We start from the raw sequence: 15,397 nt of genomic DNA, 5'->3' as shown, positions 1-15,397 counted from the left end.
ATTTACTGGGTGCCTTTTATTCCTTCTGAACAAATCTTATTGACCAATTCTTCTGAAAGGTAAATAAACAAACAAATGCACAGGGAGAACTTCAACTCTATCTGCAATTGTAGCTGGCCACAAATCTATTTCATTGCACAGGAACATATTTGTCAGTATGTCAAACAAATAAATACATGCATTTACTTGGTGGACGCTTGTTGGGAAATTTCTAGAGTTTTCCTTTTCAAGCTTCTTTTTATGTCCAGTGGGGTCAATTCCCCCACTCCCCAACCCCAGGGCTCATAATGAATACTTACACAAGCTGAAAATTCAAGCTGCCAACCTCATCTCAAATACCTGTTCAAATTATATTTGGATGAGAGGTTGTAGCTTAAAATAAATGATAAATTAAAGTTGCATAAATGTTCAGAAATTTTAGGAAACTTGGGCTTGGTGTCTCTATGACCCCCACCTTATTTCTCATTTACCCACACAAAACTTGGCACCCTCACTAAACACATTAGTTCTTCCTAGGCTGGAAAGGAGAGTAGGATAGAAAGGCATGAATGGGTAGTCCACTTCTAATTCTTCATGAGATGCTTTCTATTATGGTTATAGAGTCACTTTAAATATCTGGGGCAGGGGAGCAGAAAGGTGAAATGAACATAAACAGTAGACGTTAAAAAAAGCTAAAAAACCCGTAAAGTATGAACTTGTTACTGAGACAGGAGATTCTACCTGTGAGAAAATGATGTAACAGCTTGTGATAAAGGCTCTCCCTTTGTGTTAACTGATCAAGATTCATATTGTGGCTGTTTCTTTGCTCCTGCTGCTGGAGTTGGAAGGGCCAAATCTGGATGCTAGGAAATCTGATTTCCATCAGTAAGATACTCATGACCTTCTTTGCTGCTCTTGTTCCTCTATGTCCTGTGCTGCATGAACAGTTTTTGTTTCTCTGTGATAGCTATGCTTCAGATGGTTCTTCACATAGCAAACACTTTACTATTAACTTTTATCAGCCTTTTCCTTACTAAGTGAACAAAATAAAACTTTTTAACATTGTCTTTCACGTGTTCATAATAGTGCTTCCCTGTGCTTCCACTTGCAATTTATCTTTCTTGAACATGGGGTGACTAAAACCATCACGGCATTGTAGAAAAGTTTCAGTAGTGCATTGTATAGCTACACTGATTATGACATTTCTCCTCCCCTCCTCTTCCCTCCTCTCCCCTCCCCTCCCCTCCTCTCCTCTCCTCTCCTCTCCTCTCCTCTCCTCTCCTCTCCTCTCCTCTCCTCTCCTCTCCTCTCCTCTCCTCTCCTCTCCTCTCCTCTCCTCTCCTCTCCTCTCCTCTCCTCTCCTCTCCTCTCCTCTCCTCTCCTCTCCTCTCCTCTCCTCTCCTCTCCTCTCCTCTCCTCTCCTCTCCTCTCCTCTCCTCTCCTCTCCTCTCCTCTCCTCTCCTCTCCTCTCCTCTCCTCTCCTCTCCTCTCCTCTCCTCTCCTCTCCTCTCCCTCTCCTCTCCCCCTCCTCTCCCCCTCCCATCCTCCTTTTCTTCCTTTTTCTTTTTTCTTTTCCCTTTTTTCTTTTTCTTTTTCTCTTTTCCTTTTTCTTTTTTTCTTTTTATCCTTTTCCTTTTCCCGTGTATCCTATCAAGTCATATTTAATGAATAAATATTTTCCAAAGATTCTACCTCAAATTGCCTTCAGTATTTCTTCCACTCATGTAGTCATTTCCATTGCTTTTTCAGCTGGCATCTCCCATCTGCTGTAATGGTAGACTCTTGCAAGGTCAACACATTCCTGCAAGCACTCAAGTCGAGCTGGCGTGGGTCTGGCAGTTAACTGTCTGTCAACTCTCACCCAAGGTGGGAGTCCCCCTGTGTGCTTTCAGACCATGCGGACCTGGCAAACAGGTTTTGAAAATCCCAGTTAAGAGGCAGCAAAAATCATCCACTTCCAAAGAATTAGGGCTTCATCCTCTGTGACGTCTCATACAGAAAGCATTCATTTTGGTTCTTCTATATTGTCAAAGAACTACTAAGTGATAAAGGTGCATTCTAGAAGCATAGGTGCCTTTAGACTAATATTTTTATACTTGTAACCACCTCATGAAAATCACTGATCATCTTTCTTCAACACAAACATATACAGGTTGTTTAAAGAGTGGACCAGACTCTATAAAGAAGAAAGAAAAAATTAGAAGCAACTTGTTAGGACACAAAGAATATCTAGAGAAAAAGGAATGAAAAATCCAAAGAACCTTTTTATTCATAAGATACTGATATTTCTGTGAAAAGAAAACCCAAACAAAATTGTAAAATAATGTCCGTTCCACCTTCTCCCTCTCTTTAGGCTGCAGCCGTGGTATGTGATGGGTTACAATTTACAGAGAGCCAACAAAGCTGGCAGGTTTTAGGGGCATACCCAGTTGCTGGCTGTTTGCTTGTACGATGCCTGGCATGGCAGTATGCTGCTGCTCTCCTGCAAGCAGCAGAAGATGACAATGAATACAATTGGCTGTTACTGGTATGTGCTGTGTGCACACTAGATGTGAAACAAGAGAACAGAACGAACAGAAAACCAAGCACATAGGGATAAGGGAAGTCCATCATTTGTGCTTTTTAGGTTAGAGGTTTCCATGCCAGAGGTATGCAGGCGCAAACAAACTTGACAGTTTAAGTAACCATTTTTCTGACTTTTTTAGCCCAAAACAGTGGTCTATAGACTTAACCTTTGATATCTGGTACATAAATAAGTTAGGAGTTCTTTCCTTCCAAAATAGACATTAATTTAAATTTCTCCCACAAGCCTATCATTCATGTTTCTCAATCAAAGGGGGTTAGAGCTTCTATCTTGCTGCTGTTAAAACATTTATCAGTATTATAAGTGGTTCCCTGTAGGATGGTTCTTTTCTTTCGCTACTTCTGTATTTTGAAAAATGAAATAACTATTTATATTTTTCTGTGAAACTTGCTCTCATTAATACCACCCCAGATGTTAGAGGTTATGCTGCACTAGAATTATAATGCTCAACAGTAAAAGATTAGGCTTTTTATAATAAGTATTGAGTAGATAGAAAAATCATCATTCACTTTTCTTAGGAGTTATAATATTGACTTCACAAAAGTAAAATTAAATAGAGCCATGAATACACACCCTGGAATAGATTTTCAATACTTGAACAGCATCATCATATAGAGAAGTATTTTATGACACCCAGGATATTTCCTAGTAAATAGAAGAATGAAGAAAATAGAGGGGAAAAAAAAGGAAGAAATGATGTATGGAGAGATAAATAAATTGTGAGGGTTTTTTTTAGCTAAGTAATCCAGAATACTGTGGTTAGGTTCATCCTTTCCTTCAACCCTTTTTTAACTGAAGGCATTATCTGAACTGAAACAAAACGATGAACTAATTTCTACTAAAAGAACAATCAGCACCCAGTTAAAACTTCTTCCTATCTCCTTTGTTAACTACTCCCTCTCCTCTGTCCTCACTTACTGTTACCATGAAGGCTGTTGTAAGGTTTCCACATCAGGTCATGTCTGGGAAGCAGGAGTTTTATATAAAAAATTGTGAGAAGTGGAAATAAAATCTGCAGCTCAGCTGATGCACGGTGCTGTAGCTGAAGTAGTGTTAGCCAGTGTAGGAAATGATATGGAGTCTCTCCTGTAAGGTATATGTCTTTATTTCTGCTATTTCTATGTCCCACTCAGACTACATTGTTTCTTGTGCTTCTGTATATATTGGTTCTACCTGGATGTGCAAGAATCAAGGGAACTGAAACACTTGCTATAAGTCCAAAATCTATCTTGCTGCTGCATTTCACAGTTGCTCAAGTGCCATTTTGTTGAATTTGTTAATTACGGCAAACGAGGCCATTTTTAGAGGCATTAGCTCTTTTTTTTTTTTTTTTTTCTTTTGTCTGAATCTGCTGTATTTGAATGTCATTGATTGGTTTAACTGCAGCATCCAAGCCTCCCATTCAGGCATTAACATTATTTTCATGTGGGAGGTGACATTGAGCCACAGGCCTCCTCTTGCTTTCCCATGCATTATAGATGAAGAATGTGTCAAAACTTCTCAGTCTCCATTGTCCCTGATCTGTATTTGAGAGATTATCACAACACGCAGGAGTGTACAGAGCAACTTCTCCAAGGACTTTCCCGTCCTCCTTGACAGAGTGCGACAACTTCAGAAAAAAACCAACCCCAAACAAAAAGAACACCCCCGACTTCTTCTTGACAAAGGCTGCTGTGGTGGCTAGTGGGTGGCGATTAAACACTGGTGGGGTGTGTCTACTTCCCATCTTCCCTTAAGACTCACTAAGTAGAGTCTCGAACAGCAATACCTGGGAACGTGCACATCTTGCAAATTATCAGCTGATGGGCACTTCTGCCTATATCAGAAAACATTAACTCAAAGAATTTACAGCCTCTGCATCATATCAGCAACACCTTGCCCAATGGATTTAAAAGAAAACTTCAGAAGGGTTTTCTATTTAAATTATTTATTCATTTAATTCCCATTAAAAGGTAACCCAGATTTATTCCGGTTGCACTTAACGTCCTCTCTACTTATGATAAATTCTATCTGTATAAACACACCTGTGTGAGAGAAACAGCATACAGAGGACTACAGATGTTAAATAAAGTGCAAAAGGAAATGTTTCAGGTGGGTTTTTATCTTGATGAACTTTACAGCAATATTGATCTCTCAAGATAGATGCTCCACGCCAGCAGGACACTTCATGGGTGAACATTGTTTCTGTAAGAGAGGCCTTTTTCTAGTCAGCTTTTGTTATATATACATACTCCCACATTATTTATTTGACCTTTCAGTAAATTGTTGACACGATGCAGTCTCAAGATTTTTTTTTTCAGAGGCAAAGCTCTTCCTTTTTCCTGAAGAAACATCATGTATATGATCCTGCTTCATATCTCAGAGAAGGGGTGTCTTAAACTCCCAGTCTTTGTTACAAACAAGAACCAGATATCTCGTAAAATACTTGATCGGCATACAATATTATTTGGTATAGACTCTTGTTTGACATAACCTAATTCAATCATGATTAGACCAAGGTACATGGCTCTCAGGTAGGCCAGGCATGTAAATATATAAGATGTATATTCTGTAGTGGGGCAGGTGGCTGTAGACACCAATGGATGAATCTCACATTCAGGGCATGAGAGTTGGCAGGGCCTTAGTTTAATATAAGAGGTTTTCTGATAGAGAATAATTTGAATTTCTATATCCAAATACTTCGCATTGTAAGTCTATATTGGGCTTGCTTTGTTACCTTTTTTTTCAGAAGCATCTCCAGATGACTTCTGTTCAAGATTCTAACCAAAAATTTGCAAGATAACAGAGTTTTTTCTTTCTAAGAAGTGCATGCTGCATCCTTATATTAATGAACAACATGATAAACAGCTTCAAAATCTCACAGGTATGGAAAGACTGCAGTTCTCCCATGGCCACTGTAAGTCCTTGAGAACCTTAATTTGTATTACGAATCATGGTAACTTCTCTTGAAACAATATACAGCTGCTGCTGAAGCAGAAAACTGTTTTAAAGAAGCTCTGTTCCTGCCTAAGCTTAAGCAGATGCTCACAGAAAATAGCAAACTTTTGAAAAGGACAGAATAAGAAGTGAAAAAAGCGCCAGGAAACCAAGGGAGTACTTTTCCTGCTTCCTAGCATACTTCTTAGACATAACTGTATTTTGGCATGATGTAGCAACTTAAGAAAATAACCCCAAGATGATTTTTACTGTAAAATCCTTTTTTACAGAAATAATTTTTCATATTTGGCATTTATGAACTATTTGACATCTTAAAGTAAGACCCAGAATCAGCTTTATTGTGGAAAATTCATTTCTAGTGAACTCACATAATTTGAGTATTTGAGTTTTTGGAAATTTTTATTAACTTATTGGTTTCAGACTTTAAAAAAAGGTGAATGATTCTAAGTAAAAAAAAAAATAATCCCATTCACTTGTATTCAGCTTTTTTCTGAATAGTTTCATATTCAGAGATCCAAGATTCTCCAGCGAATACTGACAAAAATTAACTTTTCAAAATTTCAAATTTTCTATTAAATTGTAAAATTAGAAGTGTTGTATTGGAATGGAAATATTCAGAACATTTTTGCAATTAACTGTGCAGATCTTTGTGACAAGCTCTTCTGTAATATGCTGTGAATAAAAATAAAATAAAAAATAATTCTGACCAAGAACAGACTAGGATATCAATGCACATCAAAAGGTGAAGTTTCTTCAATAAATTAAGAAATGGAAGTTTATTACCCATCTCCAGCTCCCATGCTCACCATCACCATGCAACTTGCATGGAAAAGGTAGCGTTACAAAGCTTGTTTCTCTGACATGGCCTTCTTACACATCTCTTTTTGCTCTCTTACAAACATTGAAGCCTATGGATAGACATAGATGTTAAATGGATGTTAACCATTAATGGTCTTATTTTTGATGATGATTCTGAATTCCCATTACTACCTAAAGAATCATCAAACCAGAAGACAATGGCAGATTTCCTTCTGCACACTTTCATATGGAGAAAATAGAGGAAAAATGTGGGAAAAGAAATTTCCCGAAGGGTGCATACAAGACCACAATTCAAATGCTTTTGCAATGATGAAAATGACTCTCCATCTTTAGCACAAACATTTGCTTTTTCAGAGCTGTTGAATGCTCAGATTTTTTCACTAACCTCAGTAGGAGCTGAGAGAATCCAGGCCCTTTCAAACTCAATACCATAAGAGTACAATCATACCCTCTAGAGGAATGGAAAGCAACATGCATACCTACAGTATTATTGTGTATTTTGTGTCTAGCATCAGCTTTGTTCTGAACATGTACTTTTTTTTTTTTTTTTTTTTGTCTGGATAAAAATAATAGCTAATAGTTATCTAAATACATTGTGTTACATGAAATGACACCCCCCCCCCCCCCCCCCACCCCCCCCCCCCCCCGCCCTTGCCCTTTTTCTTCTTGATTCGTGAAAATGGCAGAGTTTTTTGCACTGGAAATACCAGATGGTGATTTTCTAAACTACACTGGACTCCTTTATTCTCCCAGCATTTAATTCATTCCTTTTTGATGGGCTTAGCTTTCTTGTTACCACTCAAAGCCGCTGTATGATCAGCTTGGACTTCTCAGATTGGTATCCTGCTCTCCTGTGAAAAAATAACCTACACTTTCAGAATTGTAGCTCTTTTACCTCCAAACTCCATTACCTTTCCCACTGATATTTTTCTTAACCTCAAGAGTGATTTCTCTTGAGATGTGTGAAACTGCACAATCACAGCCCACATAAAGCCAGAGGCACACTTTTTCTAAGAAAATACTATCTGATTTTTCAATCTTCTCCATCTTTCCATATCGCCCATTCTTCCTGTCATGTAATTTTTGTGCTTTACATGTTCTGCAGAGCACTTAAATACATCGTACGCAGCTGGGTCTGAATTGTTCTTGTCCAGCAAGAATAAGAGATAAGATTTCCCCACAGACGTGTGCTCCTGCACAGATGCTAACAGGAATTTCATTGAGGTTATAAGTCCTTGCTGGTTTTCTACATTACCATTAACTTGTGCTTGACACAGGTTGGGTCCATGGCAGCAGCAGAATTACCTGGCTAAGGATTACCTCCTCGAGGATGATTTTAAAGTTACAACACTAAAAAACACCTGTGAAAATTCATCTGGAGTTCAAGCCTGGTACTCTGGAAAGACAGCACTTCTGCACCACTTTCCATCTCTCTCCACAAGCTTATTATCTCCTCAGACATGACCTAGAATAGTCTTTGAATTCACATCTATTGTATAGTGCATGTAAATAAAATATGTTCTGATGTTCCCTCATATTGAGTTGGCTAAGGAAAAAAATTACTAGCTATATCCTTATAATATTGGCTGATGCCCTTAACACTAAATAGAGAAAATGGATTATGTGAACCCATATTTGATCAGATGAAGCCAGACCGTTTAAGAAAAAAAAAAAAAAAAAAAAGAGAAATCCCAAGGCTCTGGTGAGGCAGAACACTATCATTAATAATCTTTGTGTAGGATTGGATATATCCCAGATGGAGAATGTTATGCTGAAGCTATGACAGTAGGTGTCCACCTCTATTTTTTTAAAAATAGAGTAGAGAGAGAAAGGAAGGAGTTTGAAAGACCAACACACAGATTCAGAACAGATTAAAAACTGGTTTATTTTTCATAATGAAACATAGCACATTTATCTACTTTTATGTTATTTCTCCAATTCCTTTCAAAGAAATTGCTAAATGTTGAGGTGAATCAGGAGAACATTTATTCAATTGGTGACTGTGAGTACCACTGAGACAGTAAGACAGGTGTTTGCAGCTTATTTATTGCAATAAGCAGCAGCAAAGGAGCATCATTTACAATGTTTAGGAAAGAGTGGGACTGAAGTTACAGTGACAGGGTACACACAAGCCAAAAGCTGTTTGTTTGGGATGCTCTGTCCAATTGATGATTATGTTGATATTGTATATTTGATTATAATATAACTCTTGAGCTATTCTCAAGTTTTTTTGAAAGTTCAAAATAATGGAGACACTAACAACTTCTGCAAAAGTGCAGACCTATGCCTTCCATGATGTAGCAGTGATTTGATTTTTAATCCTACACCCTGAGTCTCAAACAATGATTCATTCAGCTCATGTAGTTTCTTAAATTTCAGTAGGTCTAGATGTGTAAGAAAAACAAAATTCAGCTGTCTTTTGGCTTGGGTTCAAATTAATAAATAATTTTTACAAATGCATCTTGAAATGTCAAATTGGTACTAAAAACTTGATGAGTATTGGGCAAGATTTTGTTGCTGATGTCTGTCTAGCTTCAGCAAGAATTAATGGCTGATAGCAATAAAGTACTGAAAACGTCTTCTCACAGCAGTTAATGACAGTCCTGTTTTACTTCCTCCCCTTGTCAAAAGAGAGGAAAGAAGGGACAAAAACCCGACTCCTCAGTCCATCCTGTCTATTGCTACTGCCACGGCATAACAGGTGTGTTGGAGAAAGTTCAGCTCATATTAAATGGTAGTTACAACTGCAATGTTTTCTGTCTGAATCAAACAGATATTATGGGTTTCCTGCTTCACCCCGATGATCCAGCTGGTGCATTTCTGGTGGAACAGGAGCATCACTTGCAGCCTGATGTGTAGATTTTCTCATCTCTTTTTCAGTATCTAGGAGTGATTCAGGATTTCAGGACTATGATGGGCTGAGTGGGTCTGAGTCAGTGCCTTTACAGAAGAGAGCTGACAATCTCAAGCATGTTGTTATGTGTTGAAGGTGGCTCCAAACCTTTGTCACCTCTCCCATTCCAATGTGACAGAGGGAAGCTGGCCAAGGCAGTGACTTCAGCCTGCAGCCCTTACGTGGCGAGTTTGGAAAAAGCAGGCATTTCTGTTGTGGTGACCTTCTTCTTCCAGTCCATCAGGACCATGGTGACCATTGGGAAATGCATGGGAAGAAAATTTCTAGATAGTTCGATCTGGTTCATAGGTGACTTCAGCAAAACTAAACTTTGAAATGCCATCTTGCTGTGGTGCCTGTGTTTCATCTACCTGTATCTGCATCCATTGTAGTTTGAAACAGAGGTCACAGTTTCCTAACAAGCATTTGAACAAAATGAAACTAGAAGCTAAATTTGGATTTATATTTTATTATATATTATCTGTATGATAGAGATTTTCATTTTTCAGCTCAGACCCATGTAGGAGTTAAACTTGTGCCGTAAGTTTCAGCTCAGTGCAAAGAGCAAGTAAATGCTGGAAATCAGGATTTGTAATGGCTAACTCAAGCCATCCTTAACTACCTACACCTCTATAATGTCCTATACTGGCCATGCAACTGCAGAAATACACTTAAAGAAGTAATCTGTCCTTTTAGCTAATAACATCAAAATGAGACCTTTTTCTTCACTTTGCCTGGACCTCTAACCTTTAAAGGTGAGTTAGACAGCTGCAGAAAACCTGATCTCATTTTCTGCCCCTGGCAAGATTTTTTCAAGTTCATCTTCTTTTTTTCCCTTCTCTCAAAATCTGATGAAAAATGAAATGTCATGAAAACAGGCTCTGAGGCTAAAAAACCTCTGTCTGTCTCTGTGACAGATGTCAGTTTGAAAGGTTTCAGGTCACCTGTCAGAAGTATGTCAGTATGATCCATACAAACATCTACTCAACCTCTAACACTAACATTGAGTTCTGCTTTTTAAAATACCCCTTGAAAAAGAATCAAATGATTTCAAGTCACTGCCTTTTCCCCTTTCTTTTAACTCTGATTAATGAGCCAAACTCTTAGGCAAAAAAAAAAAAAAAAAAAAAAAAAAAAAGAAAAAAAAAAGAAAGGGGGGGGAAGGAAAAAAGCGCCTTTAAAAAAGGACAGCTTGACCTTTTTATGCCCCTGGCAGTGAACCAATCAGCATTCTCGTAATCCAAACACAGATGCCTGGAGCTAAACAAATCCTATACTTGTGAACAAGAATTCAGTTTGCTGTCAAAATACAATGACGAGAAGCAAAGTGCTGCTCTTAAGCAAAATATCCTGAATTAAATTAAAATGTTTTTGATTAATAAAAGGAGTAACGTGAGTAATGTCATACATCACTAATAGCATCATTTGGAAACAATTACATTGGTATATTTATGCATATATATTACATATGTACATTTAAAGCACTGTACCTCATCTCTACATGAGACATAATCCCATAATACTTTATGTCACCAGAAACATTGTTAATCTAATGCTGCAATTCAGTATTTTGTAATGATTAATTAACAGGCTTGAACATTATTTTGTTCCTGGCTTAGCATCGTAATGTTTGCATTATTTCTCACAACCAAGTTCTGCCCTTTTAAAGGCTGAGCCTCTGTTTTGTTAAAAAAATTGGAGTTCTAAAGAGAGAATCTCAGCTGCATGACAGTTTTCATCAGCGTGTTGTTTTAATAGCCTACCAAATAGATGTGCATAGAGCTTTCTACCCATTTCAATTTTCAAATGTCCCACAAAGATCGTGTCAAGTAGGTTCTTGATGTTAATGGGTATATTACTGGATGTTTCGTAAAAACCTGTAATATCAATTTTAGGGTTCGATATAATGGTGGGGAAAAAAGATCTGTACGTCACACTGATAGACCACAGATGTATCAGATCCAAATTTCAATATAATTGCAAAGTAATTCAGTGCTAATTTTTGTTGCAGGGCTAAATATGTAATTTAATTCATGCATGAAACTGATGAAAGAAAGCACAGGTGGTGTTTTTATACTGTGATTCTGTGGAACAGTCTCCTCAGGTGTAGAGTCCTCCTTCTGAAAATTTTCTGATACAGTATTTGTATGCTGCTTCTCACCAAGTGTCCATAACATCTCCTTTTTCTCCTAAGTTCATATACCAAATGTGGAAACAAACTGTCAGATTTTCTGTTGTTGTTTTTTTTTTTTTAAAATATTAATGATTGCACTGTGCCACTCTCCAGGAGTTAAGTTCATTAACATTTAAACTGATTCATATGACAGGAAAACAGTCAGCTTGGTATCAAAGGGTTACAGCTCTTACAAAACAAGTATCAACTTCATTTTGGGCAGTCCTACAGAGACTTGGGAACAGTTGGAGGCAGAATCATCTGCAGAAAACTATCAGTATTGTTTAGACGAAGATAACCACAAACATCCTGAAATACTTAACCGTGTCTAATCTCTTAGTGACTCATGTTTACACTATTTTTTACTTTAATGTCGATTTCTTCCTTTTTTTATTTTTTTTTAAGTCCTCCAGTTGAACATTATTTTTTGATACAATCATAGAGTCGAATTGAATAAGTTTACATGTCATATTAGGTTACAAGATGGCCAGTATGATTATTTCAAAAACTGATGGGAACGAGTAGTTTTACTAAAAACCACCAGCTGCACAATTTCTGTGGTCACAGCGGATGTGATGCAGCTTGGGCCAGGACCGAAGGCTCTGTTGAATGCTTACTGATGCAACTCCAAGCCCACCTTGCAAATGAGGGCAAACCACTTCAACAAGCAAATATTCCTCATGTCTGCCGAATTGTAAATACTAAACAGTAATTATAGAGATTTCCCTTCTAGTGTTCTTATAACTTCAAGATTTGCAAATAAATCTGCAAGATACCATTTCTTCTTGTGCCAAAAAGCTTATTAATCCTGTGGGTTAAATGCTAAGAATGTTTAAACAGATGATAAACCATTTAACGTAACTTTCTTGCCTCCGGTTATTTTCAGCACTTAGGCTGTGACACTCTGCTCCTCGGAATAAAACCGTGACCTAAAAGGTATACACAGTCCTTATCACACACTAAGCCCTTTTAGAACCTAATAAATTAATTACATCTCCAAAGAAAGTCTTTCGCTTGCTTCCCTCCCTTAGCATTACCAGCTACATATGGCCAGCCAGCCAGATACTGAGAGGGCATTATTGCAGATCACAATCAGAAATGTTGAGGCAGTTATTGGTGTCACACTGGAGTAGCATATTAACACTGCCACAAACAGTCTTTCCCTTGTAAGAATAGCGCTTTGATGTTCCAACCCCTAGCAAGAATATGAGGAAACAAACAAAAAAAGCCCAACTCACCAAAAAAAAAAAAAAAAAAAAAAAGGGGGGGGGGGGGTGAAAACAGCAATGATTGTGAAGACAGATTTCCCAGCTGAAATTAATAATTCTGAGCAGCACTAAAATTAATTACTCTGTAGTTGTAAGCAGGCAGCGGATTTATGGTAAATGACAGAGTGTTTGCAAATTTTCCTGACTACTCGATTAGAAAATGCACCAAGTACAGGCGTCAGCCGAGCATGCATTATTTAAGTGGTTGGTGTCTGGCGACAATCTGGAAGCTGCAATTGTTGTGGTTGCCCGTAGGAAAATTCGCACTTTCTGGGAGAAATTCTTTCACCTTTGTGTGCCCACAGCACGGATCTCTCCTCATGGCAGCTGTAGGATACACTGGAACTTCGTGACCTGGAAAATGTGGGACAACTGACACAAGGTGACCCCCTGAATGCTGGGGTAGGCCCAATTAATTTAAAATTTTGCTTGGCCTTGTCTCTTCCAATTTTCTAAATCCTCTGGAAAAATGATTAATGCGTACACTGCCAATGCGAAAATATTTTTGACCCTATTAAAGTCGACCAAGGGTAAACCAAGTGTAGGCTGGCATTGTATCAAACTAGCTTTATTAAATTTGATTGGAGGTTTGTATGAGGAAGGGACAGACAAGGACATTATTTTGCACAGCAACTCCCTTTTAAATGAAAATACTGGGAGGAATACAAAGTACTGGTGTGTATTGGTACAGAGCTCTATTCAGCCCAGCAAAATCTTACCAAAAAGGTGATTCTTTCTGAAAAAGCTTAGTATTTCACCTGAAAGTATGCTGTCAGTGAAGTTGATTCATTATATGGTGAGAGTTGTTTCCCTAGTGAAAAAAAAAGAATCGTTCAAACTTTACCTTCTTCCTTCTTGCCTTTTCAGATTTTTATTCCCGATTTATTCTTGTCCTGCGGGCTCCAGCAACTGGAGACATATCCAGAGAAGAGTTTGAGGAGTGGGACTAGGGTGGGTGTAGGCACCTCGGTCACAGAAAGTGCTGTTTTCAACACTTTTCCCAATTTTTACAGTAGTCCATTTTTTTTTTTTTATTTGCCAGTGAAATGCTCCACAGTTCTGCACAAACCAAAAATCATGAACTTTCTTATTGTTTACCCTGCGCATTCATGATTCTTACACACAAAACCCTGCTTTCTGTTCCCAGGAACCTTTTAAGGTTGAAAAGGGCAAATTGTCCAGATTTGATTCCTCATGGCCATTATTTTAGCTAAAAAAAAAAAAAAAAAAAAAAAAAAAAAAAAAGACCCAGAAGGGAACACAACTTTCTAACTTTCTGAGTAGAAAAGGGTGATAGCTTGTCTGTTTTTCAACACTTTCCCTGCAAAACCTAACAGGATTTCAGATGCTAACTTGGCCAGTTCATGGTAAGTTTACATGAAGAAGGTTATTGAACGTAAGTTTGTCTGCTCCCAGTCCGCTCTTACCTGAAACACTCCAACTCCAGCTTGGAAACTGCAGCTCTTTTAATTTCATTTGGTGTGATTTGTTTGAAGGGAGAGCATGGTAGCTCTGATGCAGAACATCCACACTGACTCTTGCCTGTCCAGCTGCTGGACTGAGGTGTGTGCAGGAGTTGCTGGCACCTGGGGGTTCTGGCTATGGGGTGTACGGTTTTAAGGCTAAGATACTCATCAAACAATGCATCAGAGGTTTTTTTCTGCTTTGTATCAGTTGGCAGTAAATCACAAACAAAACTCTTAAAGAGAGTGGCCCAAATAATGCAGAGGTGAACATTTAAAGCTTTTAGCACTTTTGGGTGGCTTAAGACTTATAATTACAACATGTTCTGTACGGCAAGACAAAATAATCCTTCAGCCACTCAAGGCGGAGCAAAAGCAGAAACTGCTCAGCCCAGACTGCCTTACTTAGAGGTGTAACTGCAGTGAAAATATAACCAGACTACCGTCTTTGAGGAGACGGGCATAATGATGTCCATGAATGACAGCCTTATTTTGGTAAGATGTGAGCTCACTGGAGACCACCAACAAGCTGTCAGCAGATAAGCATTAAATGATTTTGATGAAATGACAGAAATTCTGCCTGAATTAAGCTTGATAAACTAAGATGAAGAGGCCTCTAAACATCCTCACTGAACTTCCATCAGATGCAAATTTAACATCTTCAGAAAACATTTCACCACATCTAGATGTAGTGTAAATATAAATATATACATATACGCATATATATGCATAAAGTTTTTCATTAGAGAGATGTGGATAAATTGTTTTTGTCTACACTAGTATTAACCCAGTTATCTAGACTCAGAGTGAAATGCTACATTCCTCCAGACATGTGATATATCAGTTAAAGCCAGCTAAAAATTAGGTGCAGTATGCAAAGTTTGGATCTGACTAGCAAATATGTTTTTTTCCCAAAACTCTGAACTCATCTAGAGGCCTCATCCATTTATACCTAAGAAACCATTAATAGAAGATGATCTCTGAATGTCTACTTACTGACATAAATTTGAATTGGCTGAAATGAAGGACAGTGTAAACTTGATGTGAAAGAACTTACATTTAGGCATGCGAGAGAGAAACATGATAATAGCTCATCCCAATCTAATAAATGAAATAGTTACAAAGATTGTTGAAATGAAAAATGCATACATAGGAGTGCACCACAGTTATACTTGAATTATTTCATAGTTTGCAAGTGAGTGGACTTGGTAGCTTCTCTGTTAAATTAGTCTCTCTAGCACATAGTGGACTGCCTACAGCATTTGTGAGAACAGCAGATCC

Source organism: Falco naumanni, chromosome Z (assembly GCF_017639655.2).
Source record: "Falco naumanni isolate bFalNau1 chromosome Z, bFalNau1.pat, whole genome shotgun sequence".
Classification (NCBI taxonomy): domain Eukaryota; kingdom Metazoa; phylum Chordata; class Aves; order Falconiformes; family Falconidae; genus Falco; species Falco naumanni.
The sequence above is the reverse complement of the archived record's forward strand: the minus strand, read 5'-3'. Positions refer to the sequence as shown.